The sequence below is a fragment of the Jaculus jaculus genome, chromosome 2 (assembly GCF_020740685.1).
Source record: "Jaculus jaculus isolate mJacJac1 chromosome 2, mJacJac1.mat.Y.cur, whole genome shotgun sequence".
In the NCBI taxonomy this organism is placed as follows: Eukaryota; Metazoa; Chordata; class Mammalia; order Rodentia; family Dipodidae; genus Jaculus; species Jaculus jaculus.
In genome coordinates, this window is record NC_059103.1 from 85635130 (window position 1) to 85646196 (window position 11067).

Consider the following 11067-nt stretch of genomic DNA (forward strand, 5'->3'; position numbering starts at 1 on the left):
TGTTACTTAGTTGTCTAGGAAGTCACTTATCTATAGCATAAGGTCCTAAATTGAAGGAAGTTTCAGAAGTTTACATAAACAGAAAGAGAATAATTGTCAGTAGTCATGTGGTATCTGCTAATTGGGGAACATTGTCTTTTTGATTACTATCACATACTCATAGACTATTTCTTGAAGTAGGCAGAAAAATTGGTCTCCTGAGCAGTAATTTACCAATCCTGAAATGTTAACATGGTGTCTCTGCAGACAATATTAAGTTGAGGATCTGGAGTGCAAAATATGTGAATTTTTGAAGTTGGATTTAAATACAAGAGACATTTTCATAAGTGAGACAGGGAGAATCAAAGAAGAGAAAGTGATGTCCAGAGGTTTGGAGCTTGCCATGAGGGCTAGGAGCCAGTTAGTGCAAAGGATTCTGAGCCTTTCACAGAGGCAGGAAGAGAGGAATGGGATAGAAGATTCCATAATGTTCTCAGGAGATACATATTATACCACTAGTGCCTTGTTTGCAGACTTCGAAGCACCAAATTGTGACCAAAAAGATTCTATTCTTTTATGTTTGTTTGTTTGCTTTTCTGAGGTAGGGTTTCACTGTAGCTTAGGCTGACCTGGAATTTACGATGTAGTCTCAGGATGGCCTTGAACTCACAGCCATCCTCCTACTTCTGCCTCCCAAGTGCTGGGATTAAAGGCGTGAAACACACCTGGCTAAGATTCTATCCTTTCAAGCCATTTGCTTGTAATGATGTCGCTGCAACCATAGAAAACCAGCTAATATCAACTACTTTTGAAGCAAAACATACTGTTTCTTAATGATCAGCTACCCAGTGTTTCTCTTTTGTGTATCATAAGTTACTTTGAATTCAGAAATAGCCATTACACTCTTATTAAAGTCATATTAGAATGTCAAAAGAAAAATAAAGTTTCAAAAATGTGGTCAGTGAAAAAAATCTAAACATCCAACAGAGATCAAATTCTCTGTCAAAAGAGTTTACTACAATAGTGTTGTGTATGCTGAATTCTATGAAAAAAATTGGAAGAAAGATGGAATCCTTATAAAAGTAGAATGAATAGACATGATACTCCCTTCTCAACAACAAAATATGCCTGTCACTATAATTAAATTGCAACTCCACAAGAGCTGATCTTTGATATAGTATGTATTAGTAGAGTATTCAATGTTAATTTACTTTATTCTATATCATCCTAAATTTACAAAAACTTAATGTATTTCTTTTTACTATGATTTATAATGATTCAATTAAATCAGACTTGTTAGATTTCTCATTATATTTCATTCATATTTCCAGTTAATGCATTTTGAAGATCACCACAGAGTTCTATGTGTTAAAGAAATATGATGATGATTCTCCGTCAGAACAAGTTTTTAATTTCTCCCACATTTTCCTAGCAGAATATTAACATGAGCATTTTTCTCCTAAGAATGTGAATTTATCTCCTGTTAGTAACACTGAGTATCTTTTAGGGCATGAAACACTCAAATGAGAATATAATAGTTTTTCAGTGCATTCCAGAATTATAACTGAGATAATTATTATTTGAAAGAAATGGTTTGGATGAGCTTCTAATTAATTAACTATTCTCTCAAATCACTGATTCTGAACTGTGAGTGTGATTAAAAATCATCTGTGGGCTTGTTAATATTCAAATTCTCTGTTCTCTGATTTCATAAATATTGAAGAAGAGGGTAACCTTTACACCAGAAGGGGGATTTGTCCTTCTCCATCCACATGTCATGTCCTCTTGTCTCTTTTCATTTCTCTCACCAGCCATACCCATCACTCTAGACTGTAACTGGCATGTGTAAGATGCTCACCAACCCATGTTTTATTAATGGGTGTTATCTCTGCTTCTTAGAAAAGAACCAGACTCCACTCTAAACTTATAACCTGTAATAGTTTATGTTGATAAAACATTTAATTTCTTTGTCTCTATGTTACAATGACATCTTTCTGAGAGAAGCTGAAGTATCAATGAGCTAGATCCATAGGAGGTCTCTACAACAGACCTGCCCAGAAATTCATTCACCTGTATTGAAATTTTGTTTGTGCCTATGTCCTTTGTGTGATAGGAACAAAAAATAAAATGTCAAATTTGTGACTCAATGGGGCTGGACAAATGGCTGTGCGCTAAACCCCTGCTTACAAAGCCTGCCATCCTGGGTTTGGTTCCCCAGAACCCTCATACACCCAGATATACAAAGTGATCCATATGTATGCAGTTCCTTTGCAGGGGCAAGAGGCCCTGGTGTACCCATTCTCTCTGTCACTATCTCCCATAAATAATGAAAGTATTTTCTAAAAAAACTGTGATTTAAAACTCAACTTTTAAGCTGTTTTAAGAGTTTTCGACTACTAATACAGAAACATCTAACTGAAGAACATATCCTGATATTTACAAATAACTTTCTGAAGAATTTGATTTGTTCTGTTTTTAATTGACTTTCTATATGTGCATGTTTTCATATGTCTGTGTTTGAGATAAACCATAGCCAAAATTATTCACATTCATTTTTCATGAGTAATCTGAAGCTATAGCCATATGTTGATATTCATTAAAGCATCAAAAACTAAAAGAAAGAATTTTGAATGTTTTAACCATAAAGAAATAATAATTGTTTGAGAAGACAGGTATACTAATCTGTTCTTGATAATTATACCTTGTATAAATGCATCAAAAATTACCCATTAATGTGTACAGTTATATTTGTTAGTTAAATCTTTAAAATTATTTAGGTAAAAGCAGTGGTCTAAAAGTGAGTAAATTTTAAAACTGTTCTTTTATTGAACTGACTATGGCTTATTTCTGTGTGATTGGTTGTCAGAGTTTGTCTTATCTCACAGCATCAAGGCCTTGTGACAAGATCGACAAACCCCAGGCCCTGCTGAATTGGAGCCTGAGGTTGTGGGTGAGGCTGATGCAGCATGAAGTTTGAGGACTGCTGGCATATCTAAGAGTAAATAATATAAGACATACAGTACAGATGACTTTAAATTTCCTCCTCACCTCCCAGGAAACATAAAGATACATATATACTATTATCAATTTCAGTAAGAGGCATCTGACAGGAAGGATCAATATAAAATGACTCAGACATCATAATGAATTCTCTTTGTTCTTCAGCCTATTTTCCTTGAGGTTGAGCTGGATGGTTGAGATATGTGACCAGTCATTGCTGACCCTCTTCTAGCACAACTATGAATCTGCTGTTATGTGTAAAGCAACCATGGCATATAAAACAGCAACATTATTCAATACTACTTCAAATCCTAGACTTCAGTACCAAGAGCACCAGTATCTTGTTGCCTGCCCTTGCTCCACTTCTTTATTTTTTCCATTTTTATAAAATCTTCTACATTATAAGACAAGCCGAAGCTTTATATTCTAGACAGACCATCCAGTAAGATTTAGCACACATATTTAAAACTATGTATCTATAAGGACATTGTATATTCTAGTTGAGGTGGGTATATCCAAATGTGTCTCGATCTTATGTTCTACCAGGATTCTAATGTTTCCTTTCTCTTTCCCTTCCTGTCTCCTTCATTTACCTTTGTCTGTCTGTCTTTCTTCTTCTCCTTCTCCTTCTCCTTCTTCTCCTTCTCCTTCTCCTTCTCCTTCTCCTTCTCCTTCTCCTTCTCCTTCTCCTTCTCCTTCTCCTTCTCCTTCTCCTTCTCCTTCTCCTTCTCCTTCTTCTTCTTCTTCTTCTTCTTCTTCTTCTTCTTCCTCTTCTTCTCCTCCTCCTCTCTCCTCCTCCTCCTCCTCCTCCTCCTCCTCCTCCTCCTCCTCCTTCTTCTTCTTCTTCTTTTTCTTCCTCCCTCTCCTCCTCCTCCTCCTTTTTCTCCTCCTCCTCCTCTTCTTATTCTTCTTCTTTTTTTGTAAACAGGCTTTCACAAAATAGTCTTGGGTAGCCTAGTACTCTCTGTGTAGCCAAGAAAAGCCTCAAACATACTGAAATTCTTCTGATTCTGCCTCCCATGTCTTGGATTATAGGTATGGATTTATTACTTTTGACCACATAAAAAATAATTTTTGTTACGGATCCAGAGAAAACAACTATGACCATTAATTTGACAAGCATTAGAAACAAACAAAGAAAAGCAGTCCAAGAGCCCAAATAAAACTGAGGAAATCAAAATAACATTCAGGGTGCACTTGATGACATTGCAAGAGCAGTGCTTAAGCATTAATTCAAGTTCAAAATTAAAAACTTGAATTTTCAATATTCCACTGACAAGGCAAGACAAATTCACATGAGAAGAAAAATAGAAATCCTGAAAACTTATATCAGCAGTCAATTTATGGATCCAGATTTTTGTCTGAAAATTTCATTTTCTCCATCCTAGTGCCTAGATAAGAACCAAATATAGTGTGTTCAGAATTTGCTGTTTCTCTGAGGTTCCCCTAAGAATCAATGGCAGATTTGCTTGCCAACAGTGAGGGAGCTTTGATAAGGGTAGATTCACATAGCATACCACTCTAGGAAATCTGCAGCAACACAAACAGTGGCTTGCCTATCTTCCTATGAGCCAGAAATTTGAGTAAGTATTTATAGAAATACTTTTTATTGTTGTTGTTTCAAGGTACGGTCTTACTCTAGCCCAGGCTGATCTGGAATTCACAATGTACTTTCAGGCTGGCCTCGAACTCACAGTGAACCTCCTATATCTTCCCCTGGAGTGCTGGAATTAAAGGTGTGCACCACATGCCTGTCTCAAAAATACATTTTTATAACTGAAAAAGTGGGAAAGATTACATTACTATAATAATGAAAACATAAGAAAATATTATGGACTATAACTTTCCAGGTTGCAAAGGAGAAAGTATGTTTACAAAAGCAAAATGCAGTTTCCTCAAATTTGTTGCTTGTACTTTTATAACATATACACTAAAATATCAACTCATAAAATATATTATGAAGGATATAGGAAACTATAATTAAGAATATACATACATATACAAAATATATATGCATATATAGTCAAGATATTATAAATTTTGTAAACTGCATAAATAGACTTTAAGAGAACTTTCTTAGAAATTTAAAATAATAGGTGCTGGAGCCACTGTTGACACTGAGTTCAGATCCTACTGCCATACAACTGTCCATTGAGCTATCCTGGGTTCTTTTGGTTCCAAGTCCAGATGGCAAGTCTAAAGTATCAGCTGATTATGAATCTTCTCATGGAAGAACAAGCACCCCACAATAAGAACATTAAATTCATGGGGATAGGTTCTACTGGTGTGGCCCATGCCATCAGAATCTGAATGAAGGAGTTGGCAGATGAGCTGAAGGGAGAAATGATGGATCTCCAGCATGGAAGCCTTTTCCTTTTGTTGCAACAGTACAGTTGGTACAGAGGAGTGCTGTCATTTGATGCTAGACACCTGACTCCGTAGTTTTGGCCTTTTGGCACTGATTTTTAAGAGGAATGAGGAAAAATTTGAAACCTTGGCCTAAGGGATGCCTTATCGTGCTGTAAATGCAGCTTGGTGAATTATTTTGGTCAGAGTTGAAAGAACTGAACACAGTAAGAACTATAGATTATGAAGTTTGACTTATGAAAGTGAGAAAAAGCTTTGCTTGGACTGGGCTAGAAGCAGTTTGTGTGAGAGGCTTGCTGTTATGCCCATGTCCTAAGAACTTGTGCAGGCTTGCTTTGCATAGAAAAAGACTGATGTGAGCAGAGATATATGACACAGAAAGACATCTTTGGGCTGAAACTTTGCCTGTTCAGCTGCAATTGTATCATAGATTACAACCATTGATATTGGTCCATCTGACCTGCATTGGGACAAAAGAAAGAATGCAGTCTTTTGAAGGGGCCTGAATGCTCAAGGAGTGTCATGTTCTTCAAAGTCTGTTTTATTTTCCACTGGATTAACAAACTGGCACCCTACCTGGTATTGTGGAGTATAAGAAATGCAGGAAAGAGAGGATCATTGAGTTAGCAATGTGGTCATGTGTTTTGAAATGGCCATGGGCAATGTGAAGTAGGTTTCTTGGATGTCTGCATGAAGACCTGATGGAGCTGTGAGGATAGGTTGCAGTGGAGATCCACTGGAGATGCTGGGACAATGAGATAACTATTAAGAAGAGATGCTGGCCCTGGATAAAGTTTCCCAGGACTGTGAGCAGACTGGCTGGAGGAGCAGACTTGGAACTCCAGAGACTTATTGCTGGTTAGAATTACCAGACTTGGAGATTTGTCACTGGCTAGTGTTGTTGGACCTGAAGTTACAGAGTTTGATGTTTGCCTTGGTTGTTTTAAATCTTGTATTTGCTGAATATTTCTTTGTTCCCAATGCCATCTTTTGCAATGTGAATGCTTATTCTGTGCCATTATGGGTGTTTTGGGGCTTGTGTTTTGGTATTATGGCTTAGTTAAAAGACCTTGGATTATGGGTATGTGTGAACATCGTTAGGATTGGTAAAAAGTATGGGGACTTTTAAAGTTAGATAAATGCATTGTATTTTATATCATGTATGGTTATAATTTGTGGGGGATGGGGCACAACAATGTAGCGATTTGATTCAGGTGTCCCCCATAAACTTAGGTGTCCTGAATGCTAGGTTCCCAGTTGAAAAATTGGGAATTCATGCCTCCTGGAGTCAGTGATTGTTGGGGGTGGGCTTTTGGCTTTTATAGCCATTTTCCCCTTACCAGTGTTTGGCACACTCTCTTGTTGCTATGGTCCATCTGTTGTGGGACAGGAGGTTGATGTCCACCCTCTTCTCATGCTATCATTTTCCCTTGCCATCATGGAGCTTTCCTTCAAGTCTGTTAGCCAAAATAACCTTTTTTTTTTTTTTTTCTCACAAGCTTCTCTTATTCAGGTGATTTCTGCCAGCAATGCAAATCTGACTACAACAGTAAGGTTGGTACCAAGAGTGGTGTTGCTGCTAGACACCTGCCTGTGTGTCTTTGGCCTTTTTGAGCTGAGTTTCAAGAGGATTGTGGAAGAATTTGAAACCTTGGCCTAAGAGATACCTTGCAGTGCTGCAAGTACAGCTTGATGGACTATTCTGGTCAGAGTTGAAAGACCTGAATGTAGTCAGAACTATGGACTATAAGGTTTGGCTTGTTAGGGTGAGAAAGAGCTTTGCCTGGAATGGGCTACAAGCAGTTTGTGTGAGAGGCTTGCTATTATGGCCTTGCCTTGAGAAATTATGTAAGGTTGAATTGCATAGAAATGGAGTGGTGTGAGAAGAGGTTAGCACAGAAGAAAAGAAAATGAAATCTTTGGGTGAAATTGCTGCCTGTTTAGCTGCAGTTGAGATATATAACAACCATTGAGATTGGACCAGCTGATTTACATTGGGACAACAGAAAAAAATCTTTTGAAGGAGACTGATTGCTGAAGGAGTGTCCTGTTCTTCAAAGTCTGCTTTTCTACCCTCTGGATTAACAAATTGGCACTCTATTTGGTATTATGGAATATAAGAAATGAAGGAAAGAGACAGTCATTGAATTTGCAACAAGGACTTGTGTTTTGGAAAATGCCATGGACAGTATGAAGCAGGTTTCCTGAATGTCTGCATGGAGACCTGATGGAGCTGTAAGGATGAATCATGGGTTGCAGTGGAGACCCAGTGGAAATGCCAGGACCATGGCATGGCTGCTAAGGAAAGCTACTGGCCCTGAATAAAGTTTCCAAGGACTGTGAGTAGCCTAGCTGGAGAGGTGGAATTGGAACTCCAGAGATTTCTTGGTGGTTAGAATTATTGGACTTGGAGACTTTTCACTAAGTAGAATTGTAGGATTTGGAGCTACAGAGTTTGATGATTGCCCTGTTTAAATATTGGTTGAATATTTCTTTCCTGTGCCAAATGCCATCTTTTGTAGTGTGAGTGTTTATTCTGTACCATGGTGGGTCTTTGGGGAATTTTTTTTTTTTTTTTGGTATTATGCCTCAGTTAAAAGACCTTGGATTATGGAGATGTTTGAACATCATTAGGATTGACAAAAACCATGAGGACTTTTAAAATTAGACTGAATGCATTGTATTTTATGCCATGTATGGATATCAGTTATGGGGACCAAGGATGGAATATAGTGGCTTGATTCAGGTGTCCTCCATAAACTTAGGTATTCTCAATGCTAGGTTCCCAGCTGATGGAGTTTTGAGAATCAATGCCTCCTGTAGGCAGTGTACTGTTGGGGGTGGGATAATGGGTATTATAGCCAGTTTCCCCTTGCCAGTGTTTGGCATACTCTCCTGTTGCCACTGTCCATCTTATGTAGGCCAGGGGTTGATGTACAGACTCTGCTAATGCCATTGTTTTCCTCTGCCATTGTGGAGCTTCCCCTTGATCCTAGCCAAAATAAACCAATAAACCTTTTTTTCCCCAAATTCTGCTCTTGGTCAGGTGATTTCTTCCAGCAATGTGAACCTGACTGCAATGCCTTTGAACACCCATAATTGTCTCTGGTAAAGACTGTAATATCTGATTATTAACACAGCTGTTAATGTCACCAATAGAGAGAAAGTCATCTTAATATAGCCCATTGTAATGTGAATATCTTTGTTTTGTTTTATTTTTTGAGGTATGGTCTCACTGTAGCCCAGACTGACCTGGAATTCACTATGTAGTCTCAGGGTGGCCTCGAACTTATGGTGATCCTCCTGCCTCTGCCTCTTGAGTGCTGGGATTAAAGGCATGCACCACCATGTCTGGCCTGTAATGCAAATATTTTTAAGTTCATTGTTCCTAACGTGGTAAAGTATAGCCGCAACACCAAGCTGCTTTTGGTGGTCTCCAGTCCAGTGGTCACCTTGACCTATATGGCTTTTAAAATAAGTGGCTTTCCCCAAAACCATGTTATTGGAAGTGGTTGAAACCAGCATTCAGCCACGTTCTGTTACCTGACTAGAGAAAGCATGGGAGTTTACCCATTAAGCTGGCATGGATGAGTCTTTGGGGAGTATGGAGACTCTAGTGTTCCTTTGTGGAGCGGAGTGAATATCTCTGGCATCTGCATAAAGAATCTGCACTGAGAAGTATATGGACAAGGAATCATGGAAGGAGATTCACAAGCAGGTGCTTATGAGGTGAGAAACCTGAAAGGCAATACATCCTGGGCCATTTGACTATCAGTGGCAGATTTGTTAGAAAGTATTTATAAAAAGAAAAATCTTAGGTGGGTATAGCCAATTTCCACCATGATAAAGGTTTCCATGGAATAAAGGATGGCATCTTCTTTATTGTCCCTTGCCTCTTGGGATGGAATGGCATCTCAAATGTTGCATAGATGACCCTGACTCCTGGCAAAGAGGTATGCTTGAAGAAGAGTGCAGATACTCTCCAGGAGATCCAAAATGAAATGGAATTTTGAAGTCCTGTGACACACCACCACACTGTCTAGGTCACTGCATGACTTTTGTGGGAGATGTGAGTATTATCCCTTTCATACGGTCTCCAATTAGTGCAGATGTGTTAAAATGCCCTGGGGAAACATCAGTTCCTGACATTAAAAATAGGAACGGTTTGTACAACCCTTAGCTGCATTCTGATGGCAAGTAATACTTGTGTAGTTGTAAAATGGTTAATACAGAGTGGCACCATCGCTGAAATACCACTTCCAGTGTCAAGCTACAATTGCCCTTCAAACCTAATGTGGTACTATGTGTTATGTAACTTCACAAAACATTCCTCCTCCCACTCCCGGGATCCAGTATAATAAATCCATTATTGCCTACCTTGTGGATATCTGTCCCAGATAATTTTATTTTATTTTTTGTTATATTAATCTGTAGTATTACTTTACATAAAATGTAAAAAGTAAACTCTATAGAAATAATGCAAACCACCTACCCAAGTGTCATGCCAACTAAAACTCCAAATAAACCTTGAACAGTGAAAACAAGAAATTTTAAAAGTCATAATTTTGCCAACGTTCATAATTTCTCAAATAAGTAAAAGAGAGACAGTTGGAAAATGCTTTTCTTTCTTTCTTTTTTTTTTTTTTTCTTTTGAGGTGGAGTCTTGCTCTAGCCCAGGCTGACCTGGGATGTAGTCTCAGGGTAACCTCAAACTCATGGCAATTCTACCTCTGCCTCCCAAGTGCTGGGATTAAAGATGTGTACCACCATGCCCAGCTGGGAAAAATGCTACTTTTTAATAATAATTTTATTAAGAAAGATTAAGGCATGTTGATATAGCAACAACTATCACCTTACTGACAACTTAATGCTAGTTCTTGGTTCACTTGTGTTTGATGACTAAATCAAGGCTCTCTTTTCAACTCACCCTTCGACAAATAAACAGAAAGGCTGGATGTAGAAGCTGTAGTTTGTTTCAATTTTCATTCTTGGCACAATCAGGCAGGAGTATCACACGTAGATAGGAAAGAGGAAAACAGTGCCCGAGTACATGCACGTTAGAGTGCTATCCTTTTCACCTCCACATTAGTCCCTTTACTCACTAATGAAAAGGGGAAAAAAATGAAGAATTTAGCAACTGTAACTTTTAAATTTTAGCACATTTCATATGTTACCTTATATCAAAATTAAGTAAAATGGTGATAATTAGGCCATATAAGATTCACTTCATTAGTAAATTAGTAAATAATACATTTTCAACTTAGTAAGGAATATAGTTGTTTGAGGATCAAATTTTTATTTTCTCTACTGATATGTTGTTTATAAAAAAGTGCATAGATATTTAAAACCCAAAATTAATTTTTCTAAATATAAATAAACAAGAAGAATCTTTACATTGGAAAATGGTTCAGATTTTCATTTAGGCAATTATTTCATTGCATTAAGGGAATATCCAAGTAGATAATTGTGCCTCTTATAAAATATTATAAGTATTATCTATGTGGTAATAGAGATACCAGTTCCTTGCAATCAAACATGTGCTGCTATTATTTCAGCAATTAAATGCCATAGCTTTAATAGAGATCATGTTCAGAGCAGAATCAGCAATTTAGCTATTGGAAGGTTCCAAGTGGGGTTCATCTCAGACGCCTGTGGGGGTGTATTACTCAGATGTACCACTGATCCAGTCTTCCTGAACATATGAACCTACTCCTATTGTTG

General features: G+C 37.8%; 1 pseudogene; it reads left to right on the plus strand.

Annotated features, from left to right (window-relative positions):
- The first annotated feature begins 5166 nt into the window (after positions 1-5166).
- On the plus strand, positions 5167-9359 carry LOC101604465 (annotated as a pseudogene).
- The last annotated feature ends 1708 nt before the right edge of the window (positions 9360-11067 follow it).